At 38.7% G+C, this 12,398-nt stretch overlaps 1 protein-coding gene across 1 annotated transcript in view; it reads right to left on the bottom strand.

Annotated features, from left to right (window-relative positions):
- Window positions 1-6,836: 6,836 nt before the first annotated feature.
- The window catches only part of SOCS6 (suppressor of cytokine signaling 6), a 45,580-nt gene continuing 40,018 nt past the window's right edge, over window positions 6,837-12,398 (bottom strand). Inside the window, exon 4 of the mRNA XM_057504268.1 lies at window positions 6,837-7,006. The gene's annotated coding sequence lies outside the window, so the exon portion shown is untranslated. The remainder of the gene's footprint in view (window positions 7,007-12,398) is intronic.

The raw sequence follows: 12,398 nt of genomic DNA, 5'->3' as shown, positions 1-12,398 counted from the left end.
GAGAACCCAGGAAGTCCCAGAAAGGTTTGACGACTATCAATTGTTTTCAGTTAAAACCTTTTCCTTCTACCCTTCTCACATCCATCCTTCTACTTTGCTGCTGCTTTCTTCTACCTCCATCGGAAAGCAGTGCCACAGTCTTCAGGACTCAAGTTTCTCATGATCTATTATGAGAATTAGGGAATGTGTTCAGCCTTTAAAACTCCCCCTCCTTCTCTTTCTTCATCGCCTTTCCCCCTTCTCAGTAATAGCAGCTACCACATGGGGAACTGACTAAATGCCAAAGCATTGTGTGAGGTGTACTGTCCCTATCACCTCACTTAATTTCAGAACAGCCTCAACTGGTAGGATTAGGAAACTGATTTACAGAGAGCAAACCAAGGTGTGACTGACCCAGGCCACATAATATTGTCAGTGAGACGAAATTACAACGTGGAATTCTCTGAGCCACAGGAAACCAAATGGGTAGCCTGTGGGTCACGGTTAGGGTGTTCATGAGTGCTGGGTTATGGCTACATCTTGAATTAGTGTCTGATAGATAAGTGGTTAGATTTAGTGGACTTGTGACTTGGTGAGAGAAGAGATGGAGCCTGCATGTGGATTCAGGCCTGTGTGTCTCCTAGCACTACGGGCTTCATCACCAGAGTGGCTGCCCTCAGCATCCTCAAATCAGGACTGCGTAGTGCAAAGGGCTTTACTAGGGAATCAAGGAACCTTGGTTTTCATCCTACTCCAGAATAACTTCGACTGTTTCTGTGGGGAAATTATTTAAAGTCCCTGGAATTCAGGTTCCCTACTTGTAAGACGAGCTGAGGCAGAAGAATTTTGAGGTCCCTTCTAGCTCAAAACTAGAATTCTATTCCACCAATATACACATATTTAATCTTCCTCCTACGTATATTGTTTTTACTACATTTTAACCAATGACAACTAGTATTTACTGATTGTCACTCTGAGCCAGGCATTTCACATGCAGAATCTCATTTAATCTATATCACCACCTTGTAAGGTAAGTACCACTGTGGATCAGTTTTATGATGCAGAAATTGAGGCCTCACCTATGAAGGACAGAGGCTGGACCCAAACTGCAGGCAGCGGACTCTATACTCAGGGGTGCCCTGACTCCTGCCCATGTCCCCATGCCCTCCCGCTCTGTGGAATCTGCTAGACTTCCCAGAGAACACAGTCTAGCACTAGAGAGCAATAATGCAGGAATTAACTCTCAAGGAAAAAAATATATACAGGAAAAAGAAGCAAATATATTTTGATGATTAGCCTTCTAGGAGGCTTTGATGCAGCAGGCATTTTAATTTTTACCTGGCTCACTGAACTCCAGAATGACTTTCATTTGTGAATTAAGCTGACTTCCACTGAATCTTTAAGAAATCATATGACAAACACTGCCTATAGAAGCTCCATTAAGCTTAAAATCCCTAACATAGTTTTTTAAAAATTGTCATTTCTTCCTGCAAGATCACTATTTTGTTTTTCAAAGGTAAGGGTAAACCTGGCTCCATGCTACTCTCAACAAATGAGCCTTTGGCATATCTGCACCTTAGCTGCCTAAAGTCCTTGGACACAACAGCTTCATATAGGATCTGAGCCCCATCCATGTTTAGCAAACACTAGTGGTTTATAAGGGCTGTTATGATATTTCTGGAACTATGGATCATTATTCTCTTGGACTAGATCTCTCCTTATGAAAGCAGTAAGGCAATAATCCATTTGTTAGTTTGTTTTCTTATTAGCTTAATCAAATATGTCATATGAAAATTCCTCTTGTGGGATAGCTGCATGGGTAGATATTTAATAAAGCAAATATAGTAGTATTTAATAGTAGGCTCTAACTGGTAGGTATACAGATGTCCATTGTATAATTCTTTCAACTTTTATATTTGAAAGCTTTTATAGTAAAATGCTGGGAATAAATCCCTCTTATAATATATTTATTATATATTCTACAAATATTTATTGATTCCTTACTATATACAGGTATATGCTGAAAAATGCAATGGGAAGTGCATTACAGTTTGATGCAACAATCCTGCAGAACTGGCTCATGCTGGACTTGGAGTCCAAAGCAGAAGACCAGATATCCTTTCAGTTGAAATAGGAAAATGCCATTGACTCTCCCCCACTGGGAAGGCCCCCAGTCATGAGCCTGCAGAGAGCGAACCAATCAAAGCCTATCAGATGAGTCTGAAAAACTCCCCACCACACCCATTCCCACCACCTCCATATCACTTCCAAAACTCTCACCCTAAGAGAATTCCCCCCAAATAGAACATTGACCAGTTGAAGGCTGTATTGAAACGTCTCCTTTTTACTCTGTGAAACCCACCATCCTTTCAAATCCCTTCGGGTTTCTTGCAAAAGAAATGCAATAGGAGCTGACTGCCTTACGCAAGTAAACTATGAATAAACAGACTGAGAGGAACTCTGTAGGTGGCCTTCTACCTTTTGATAATTGTCAAGTATAGTCATTTATATGGTTAGTTAAAACTGGTTGTGAGAACCCTTCAAAAACAAATATGGCACATGCGTTAGTTTTCCCCCATAATTCCACTCTCCCTTGCACTGAGTTTGCTTTTAAGGGAGAAAGGGATAAAGTTACAGGGAGCTTGCCCAGAACCACACAGAAGCCAACGTGCCTCCTTGGGAGCATCTTACCTTGAAAGGTCATATGCAATATGTGCCTCCTGGGGAAAAATATTGGGATTGCTAAGTATTCAACTTTCACACTGCATCAGTGTGTTAAAATGCTTTGCCCTCCCCAAAGTAAAGGATAAAGAAGTATAAACAGTAGTGGCTGCCTGTGGGCTGCCTAATTACTTTGTGAAGCAATGGCCTAAATGATCATAACTGAGTCACTCCAGCAGACTCACTAAAAATTATGGCATTGGTCCATCTGTCTTTATTCTCTCTCCCTTCCCACCTGATCAAACACACAAATTCTCATTCTTCAACATTAATTCGAGACTCATCTTACTCATGATGCCTTCTCTCATCGTAACAAATCAAACTGATTAACCTCTCCTTGAAGGAGGTGGGAAGGGGAAGAGAGGAGAGAAGGGTGGAAGGAAGGAGATGAGCCTGTTTTATAGACTTGCTGAAAATGAAATGGAACAGGATCAAAGACCCTTGCAAGGACATGACCTCCACACTTAAATCTTAAAGATGACAGTCAGAATGGCATGACTGCTCAGTTTCTCTTTCACACTACATGAATTTTTCATCTTTTCACAGAATTGTTGCTGTGCTTCATACATACTCTCCCTCCAAATTTCCTCAGAGAGCCTCATAAACCACCTTCAGTTCTGAATCAACAAAGCTTACACCAAAGGGAAGACCTAGCAATGTAACACCCAGTCAGTGCAATAGTCTTTCCATCATTTTGTCAAATAGGACTTCAGAGTTCCAGTATGGGTATGAGATGATGTAATCTAACAAGAGATAGCAGTGCCTGACAGGTTATTCAGAACTAGCTGATTTGTGAGACAATCATGATTGACTTGTCTCTAGATGTCTGTACAAAGAATCTAGCTGACATCCTCTAGGACTCCTGTGGGTAGTAAGTTAGAAAAGACCTTTGAGTCTTTCCAACTTGAAAATTTGAATGAGGTTTCTAAGACAAAACCTAAATAAAGAAAAAGAAGTAAAGAATGGTGGTGGGGTAATAAGTGAAAAAATGTTTAAAAATGTACCATGGTTTCAAAAGACTGACCCATAAAGAGTCCATCAGTTGGGAACACCTGTTACATGGTAAGTTCCTAGAGTAAGAACCCAGGACTTGTAATACAATGGGCTGGGCATGTTTTAACATTCTGTTATTTAAGCACCCTGTTCTCTGGCTTGTTTAAACACACTGCTGACTGTTGCCTGTGACACACCTTCAAGGGTTCCTGCAGACCCAGGTGGACAGGTAAGTTGGTCACAGCACAAAAATGGGCCACCCAGTGACTCAGAAGCTGCTCATCAGCCTTAAGCTCAAATCATCTCCAGGTCTAGTCAGGCTGAGGGGCTGGGTCCAAAGGGGAGGCCAAAGGCACAGGCCTTGTGAGGGGAGCCTAGAAGTACAGGTAAATCCCTGACCCTCCTGGCAACTGGATGCATTTTTGCTCCTCCAAAACTCATTTGATTACCCAAATGAATCTTCACTTCCTCACCAAGAAATGGAAATACATGCAGATTGTGCACTTAAAATAAGAAAACAACAGTTCTGCTTGAAAGTAAGCCCCAATGAGAAGGCTACTATCACTTACTGGAGAAAGAGAACAAAATGGTGGATTCCTCTTTGACATCTATTGGACAACTATTTTCACTGACACTTACATTAAGTATGACAGTAGATGTGGAGAGTAATGACTAACAAATTAAATCATCGACACCATCATTTGCCTGACTGTGCTGGGTGTGGCGGACACTGCTAGACGTTTAGGTATTATCACTTCCCTACTTCATCCTCATTAAGAGAATCTCTATTTTTACAGCAATGGCAATGGGCCGGCTAAAAGACTTCCATTGCCAGACTCTCTTGCAGCTAAAGGTGGCTGCAGGACATGGGTCAGGACACAAGAGGTACATTTACTTGGTATCTGCAAATGTTCCAAGTCCTGTGACAGCCACTTAACCTTTCTCCTTCATCTTTCTTTCTCATTCTAGAATGCTCACATAAGTCTTAGGTGCTCAGCAGTTATACACAAGCAGAAGGGTGAAATGAGCCTGGCCCTGGGGTAGCTGCCCTGGGCTCTGAAATGACTGTCTTCATACTCTGCAAGAAAAATGAATCCCTTGCTTGTTTAAGCAATATTAGGTTTCTGTCACTCTCAGATAAATCTATCCCGAGTAGAAAGTACATATCAAGAAAAACCAAAAATTTCCAAAATTCTTTGGGTTTTGTTCATACCATATTGTTCCCTTTGTTTTCAGGAAAAGGAAATATGCTGACTGCCTGCATGCTTTATTGCAAAGACCAGACCACACCAGGCAGAGACGGGTCTGGGGCCCTGCTGTGTGGTGACAAAGGTAAAACTAGAAGGTGGTCAAACTGCATCACACTTATCTTCTCTTCCAGAGTAAGCTGCTGAATTCAATATTTCACTGACTACAACAAAAACAAAGATAAATGGCCATGATGGTGATGCCAGGATATGTTTCCTATATTCCTATCAGTGGGAAACTATCCTAGAATTAATACATAGAGTGGATTGTATTATATATTGCTTAACTCCAAGGTCAGCCATGCCATTCTCCAACTAAGGACCAAGCAAAATACAAACTTTAATGTAAAAGCAAGGAATCAAAGAAACAATGATTTAAACAGAGAGATCCATGTATTTCAGATGATGAACTGCAGCTATCCATGGACCTACACCAACTGTGTTTTGAAAAGAAAACTTTATTTTCAGACAGACATGACACAGGTATGTCCAGACACCTTTGGTCCTTTAGAACCTAGAAATGAAATTATTTACACCCCGTTCCTAGAATTAGAACTGCCGTCCCTTTAATTGCTCATCCCTTATGTATAGATAGTTGTATTAATGGCCGCCTGCCTCCATTACAAAGCAGTTATAAGAAACAGATCAACGCCAGTGCCATTTTCCCCCCTCAGTTCCTCAGCCTATAGATTTGTGGTGCTTCACAGGGTAAATTTCAATTTAAATAAACCTGTTCTGTCCACTCACTTAGAGAAGCTACTTACCTTTCAGAAACAAAGTAACAAAGTTTGGAAGTTCCTCAGCAGTATATGTCAACTGTCATGACCATATATTTGTCAGAGTCCAATCCAAGGAGTGTGGGAGGCTGTTGGCAAACAATGATTTCTGTGAGTGGAGAAGGGAAAGCAAGAAAAAAGCGTGTTAGCTATCAGACTCTCTGGGTGGTCCTTCCTCATCCCTTCTTCTTACCCACCTCCCAGTGCGGATGCTGAAAAAGCAGGATACGTCCTTTTCCAGCCACCCTTGTAGTTCAGAGAGACCGTGAGACCTCCTTCTGCCCAAACAGATGGAAGAAAGAGGGACTTTTTGGAAGGATTCTTATTCCTGGGCAAAGGAGACAGACATATGAGAAGAACTTTCTCTTGCCATCCTCACAGGCCCCCTAGTCCGGCACTGTACAAGCCCAAACAAAGACTGGCTGAATGTTGGTGTGGCAACCATTGGTGACCCAAGGACAAAAACTAAACATGCTACAGATGTTGGAGTGAAAGGAAAGAAAGAGCAGGGGACCCCACGACATTGTCACCAATCAATGTGGAAAGACCGCCTTTAAACATCTTACAAAGTTCACAAGAAATGGCCTTTTTCACAGGTAGATTATTCTACCTAGCTCTAGTATTCTGCATCTAAAAGAGCACATACTGACTTAGATTAAGCACTGGGACCTATGGAATTACAGGGGTTCTAAAAATATAACACAAAGTAACTCAAAAACAATGCAATAGTAACAGCCAAATCCATGAATAACTACTCTCAAACAGCTTGTTAGTTCATGGAAATATTTACCTGGCAGAGTGAGAACCCACTGGAACAATTCCAGACTTCCTCAGCCTCCAGGTCTATTAAAAATGAATGCCAGACTTCTCAGGAAGGGATTTTGAAATACTTCATTGAGAAGTGCTTACTCACCCTACAGCCACAGCTATAAAGACTAAGGAAATCATAAGAATCATTCTGTATATTTATACAGCAAACATCTCTGGAGAGATTGATAATTTCATTTTGCTTTTATTAATAATTAATCTTTGCAATCTCCTGATGAGGACATGGAGGGATAAACGATAATTGTTACCACTTTAGAGGAAAAGATTCCAAGAGCATGAAATTAAGTCATTACCTAAAAACCACAGTCAAAATGTAGCCCCACATAGAGACAGACAGTAAGCCAGCAGAGGCTAGAGTCCAGAAATGGCAAATCCCACAGTAGCTTCTGTCCAGGCATCTCTATCCTGATGACACAGCCAATGATCCAAATGAGTCACTCAGTTCCTTGCACCTCCCAGAAACTAAGCAAAGATAAAAAGAGGACACAGATTAAAAAGACAAATCAAACCAGCTCATGAATATCATTATAAGCAAGGTATCTGAGTCATTTTTTTGACTCCTAAACGTTTAGAATAACAGACAGACAAGGAGGGAAAATATGAGGAAAGCACCAGTAAAAAAGAATATACAAGAATACTTAAAAGTCAGATTTTCAAACAATGTCTACAAAGTAAGCAAAAATGGAGCAACCAGAAGTATCAGAAAGGGTGGGAAGATGTTAGAAATAAGTTAATTATTACTCAAGAGTTGACTGAGGTTAAGTCAGCATTTTATTTTCATTTGTCAATAAGGCATACTACAACCCTTTCAAAATAATGTGGCTTGAAATAAAGTCTACATACACCATAGGCATTTAAAATATAAATAATACTGCCTGTGCAAACTTTTGCCCTGCCACATACTAACCAAGTGATTTAACTCCTCACTGCCTCAAAATTACTGATCAAGTTTACTGTAGGAGCAACAGTAGCACCAACTTCAAGCAGTTTTTATTTCATTGAAGTGTTAATTTATCTGAAGCTCAGAGAACATCAAGTAGGATAATTTAAAAAATAATAAAACTATATGTCATTTTTCAATAACAGAAAAAGATAAAGTCCTGAAAGAAGCAGAGGAAATAAACACCTTACCTACAGAGGAACAAAGATAAGAATTACATCTGACTTCTCCTCAGAAACCATGCAGGAAAGAAGAGAGTAGAGTGAAATACTGAAATATTTAAAGTGTTGAGAGAAAAAAGCCACCAACCTAGAATTTTGTACCTTGAGAAATTATCCTTCAGAACTGAGGGAGAAATAAGGACATTCCCAGACACACAAAAATTGAGGGAATTTGTTACAAACAGACCAGGCCTGCAAGAAATGTTAAAAGAAGTTCTTCAGAGAGAAGGAAAATAATACAGGTCAGAAACTCAGATCTACTAAAGAAAAGAGCATTGAAGAAGGAATAAGTGAAAGGTAAAATAAAAACTTTTCTGAATTGATCTAACAGGCTACAGCTGTTCAAGATAACTATAACCATAATATATTCCATTATGTATGCTTATGTATATACGTCATGTACACAAACATGCCTATGTAGGCTTATATATAAATGAAATGAATGACAGCAATGATACAAAGGATGGGAGAAATGAGAATTGCTTTGTTATTATAAAGTACTCACACTTGTGTACCCATGAAGCAATACAGTGTCATTTAAAGGTAGAGTTGGGTTAGTTGAAGAGGTATACTGCAAATTCAAAGGCAACCACTAACAGAGGCTAAAAAATTTTTTAAAGCATAATTGATATGTTAAGAATGGAGAGAAAATGGATCATATACATGCTCAGTTAAAACCAAAAGACAGATAAATAATGGAGGACAAAGTAGGAACAAAAACAAGCATAGCAAATAGAAAACAATAACAAATATGAAGATATTAATCCAACTATATCAACAATCACTTTGAAGATCAATGGTCTAAATTCACCAATTAAAAGACAAAGGTTGTCAAAGTGGATCAAAAAACAAGACTTAATAATAGGCTGGCTATAACAAATCCACTTTAAATATAAAGACACATATAGATTAAAAGTAAATGGATGAAAAAAAAAGTAAATGGATGAAGAGTTCACTTATCTGAAGTTTCTAGAACACTGCCTCACCCAAAGTATATACTATGTGATTTTTTATTATTATTAGAATTTGATATTATAATTAACAGATGTTTTAAAAATATATTCACATTTATGTATTTACTATGAACATTTGGGGGAATTCAAGAATTGATCATATCTTAAGACACTAAGAACATCTCGATAAATTCTAAAAATTATACAATTTAAAACTCACATTTTCTGGTTATAGTGCAAAGTAACCAATAAGTTTTTTATTGGTAAAATTTAAACATTCCCTCCCTACCATCACTAAATAAGACCTTGTTTGATTAAAGTCTCCCCCTTCCCATGCCCAGCTTTTATTTTCAACCAAGATAGTTGGCTTTCAAGTACATGAGTTCTAGATTTCATTGCCTAGAGAAAAGCTAACTTTATTTTGTGAGGCACATAAGGGAAAATAAGTTTTGCTCTGAGGTCAAAGAAGAATGCAGCAGCCCTCCCGGCAGAGGTTGCTGGATTCCATGAGACCAAGGGTTGGGGCCTCTTTCAAGTGGAAGACTTGGTTGTAGACTGGCTCCTTGTCCCCCGGGCAAGAACCAAATGCCATGGGTTTGAAGTTTTAGCCAAGACCCTCAAGGCCACATTTGATGTTGAGGGTATGGAAGCCACCATCACAAACTGCTTTCTAATAAAATATTGTTATAGTCATTTATTGTTACATAACAAACTATCTCAAAACTTTAAATTGTTGACTTAAGACAAAACCCTTTTATGTATATATTGAATATCACTATTTTGTGGTTCCAGAATTTGGATGAGGTCAGCTGTATGATTATTCTGTTCTGCGTGAGTCTCTCAAAGATGACTCTAGTAATCAGCTGGCAGGGGGGCCAGCCTGGAGGATCCCAGGATGGCTTTATGCACATGAAGAAGCTTTCATGCACCTGTGCATGAACAAGGGTGGCGAAGAACTGGTGTGCTGGGTCTGTTGAGTGGAGCACCACATGTCACCTCCCAGTACAGCAATGTCAGTGTAGCCAGACATTGGACCTGGTGGCTCAGGACTCCAGGAGTGAACAAGGCAGAAGCAGAATGGTCTTTAAAATGTATGCTCAGATGTCACTTACTGTCACTTCAGCTGTTTATCGATCAAAGCAGCCACAAGCCAGCCCAGATAAAAGGAAAGGGCACATAACCCCAACCGCTGGGTTAGCGGGAGTTCCAAGAATTTTTGCAGCCATGATTTTAGATCACCACAACTATATACACAAGAGCTAGGTCACTGAGAATGTCCCAAACAGACTGAAAATCAGGGGTCCTCCCTGATTTTATTTCATGGACTTCATAAGCCACTAGAATTCATATGTAATATGCCTAGTGGCGAGGAAGCCAGAAAGAGGCTGTTAGTTTAGTTGTGTCTTTAATCACATTAAGAAAATAAATATCAATTTGTATTTTACTAAAGCTTTAAAAATCTTATACTTTAGAAAAAAGTTATTCAAGTAAAAAGTAAATAATTCTACAAAGCTTAAGTAAAATATTTCTTCCTCACTATATTGGTTTCTATTGGTTGTGGTAATAAATACCACAAAGTTAGCAGCTTAAACAACACAAAGGTGTTACCTCTCAGCTGTGCAGATCATAGTCTGGCACAGGTCTAGTCAAGCCAAATCCTCATGTCTGCAGGGCCACACTCTCTTCTGGAACCTCTAGCGGAGAATTTGTTTCCGTGCTCATTCAGGTTATGGTAGAATTTAGTTCCTTGAGCTTGTAGAACTGAGGTCCCCCATTTCTTTGATGAAGACTGTTCTCTACATCTAGAGGGCACCCACATTCCTATGCTCATGGCCCCTTCCTTCCTCTTCAAAACCAGCAATGATGGTCAGGCCCCTCTTACACCTCCTCACCCCTGCTTCTACTGTGATCACATTTCTCTTCCTTTCTCTCTCCTGCCTTCAGCCAGAAATGGTTACTCATTGTCAAAGGTTAATGTGATTAAATGGGATACACTTAGATAATGCAGAATAACCTCCCAATGTAAAAATCCTTACTTAAATCACATATGCAAAGTCCACTGTGCCATGTTACTTAACATATTCACATGTTCTGGGGATTAGGGTGTAGACATCTTTGGGAGGGTCTGCCTACTACACTCACTACTCCCCATCCCAATTCTAGTCTTTCTGTTGTCATTAACATTACTAGTAGCTTTTGGAGAAAAGGTGCGTGATTTTTTTTTTTTAGCTTGCATGTCCTAAAATGTTTTTATTCCACCCTCATATTTATTTAATATTTAGTCTTTGTATAGTATGCTTGGTTAGAAAATTTCCTCTTCCGTCTCCAAAATGATGTTGAGATTTTAATGAGGATGGTATGGAAAACGGTCTACATGGCAGCTTGTAGCAATGGAGTAACAGAGCACGGTTGTGAAGGGGCAGTTAACCGGAATGACATCTCCACAACAAGCATGTTCTCAGGCACATCATTTGTAGAAAGAATTGACACAGTATGTGAGGGTCTGGGAAAAGATTCCCTTAAACTATCCATACCTGCATATTTTAGGATAGTTTTCATATAATTAACCTAATTTGAAGTCTGATATTCTAAAGCATCAACTCTCCCTGGAAGTGTAGGACCCAAGCGGTAGAGAGAGTTTCTCACTCTTCTCTTCTTTTTACTTAACATCCGTCAGGACCAGAAACAAAATAGTTTCAGCTACTTCTTTCTTCTGTATCACATTCTCCTGCCACCCTACGGATGGTGGTAAAAACGGTTCAAGGAGATCTTTGTGACTCTGATGTTCAATAACATCAATTTCTCTAGAGTCTAGAATCCTCAAATATACTCATCAGCTAGGATAATTTTCCTTTTAAAATTTATCTTGGAAACTTACAAGGTCACCTTTGCAAAATATGAAGAATTTAACATATATATATATACATCAGAGATTTTTTTGTTTTAAGAGACTCATGATTTTTAAGGATCAAAGATAAGAAAGAAAAAGAAAGACTTCAGTGATTTTCTAATCACCTTTATTTTTACTACAAACAATTTTGGCATATGCCTGCTAATGAAAAGTATTAATTTTAGTAAAATATTGAAGAAAGTAATTAATCTCTAAACACTGAATATTATGGTAATGTTAAAACTTTACTTTCCAGGTTTTTATAATCTCCTTGTAGAGGCCAGACAGTTATACAGTGAACAGTTAGGGGGTCTACAATTAATTACTAAAGTGAGAGCTATAAACATACAATATCTGATTCAGTATCATGAAAGACAAAAACTGTTAGGAAATCTGCTCCAGAATTTCATCCTGTAATCTATTTAGATGAAAAATAAAATTTACTGAGCTGTAAACTGATGAGAAATAAATTGAAAAATTCATACTAAAATTCAAATAGATACTCTTCATATATATTCAGCCTCTGGGGTCCAAGCATGTTCATTTCTACCACAAGTTCTGAACAGAAAAAAATAAGTACACTTATTTCTTTTACTCAGAGTTTTCCTAAAGAGTTTTTAGTTATTTGAACATTTAGACTGCTTGCATTTTAACTTCCTCTGAGAACAATAGAAATATATTCCCACCCTGTTACTGCCTTATCACCCAGTTCCTATAGAGAAATCCTTTCAACTGAAACAGTTTAACAGCAAGGTTAAAATTCAAGACTCTATCAAGTAATGATGAAAGTTAACAATTTGGTAGTTGATCAGTTACATACTTACTATACTTAGATGAACTCTTTCATATT

The sequence above is a fragment of the Manis pentadactyla genome, chromosome 6 (assembly GCF_030020395.1).
Source record: "Manis pentadactyla isolate mManPen7 chromosome 6, mManPen7.hap1, whole genome shotgun sequence".
In the NCBI taxonomy this organism is placed as follows: domain Eukaryota; kingdom Metazoa; phylum Chordata; class Mammalia; order Pholidota; family Manidae; genus Manis; species Manis pentadactyla.
Note: the sequence above shows the minus strand (reverse complement) of the source record. Positions and strands in the feature narration are given on the sequence as shown.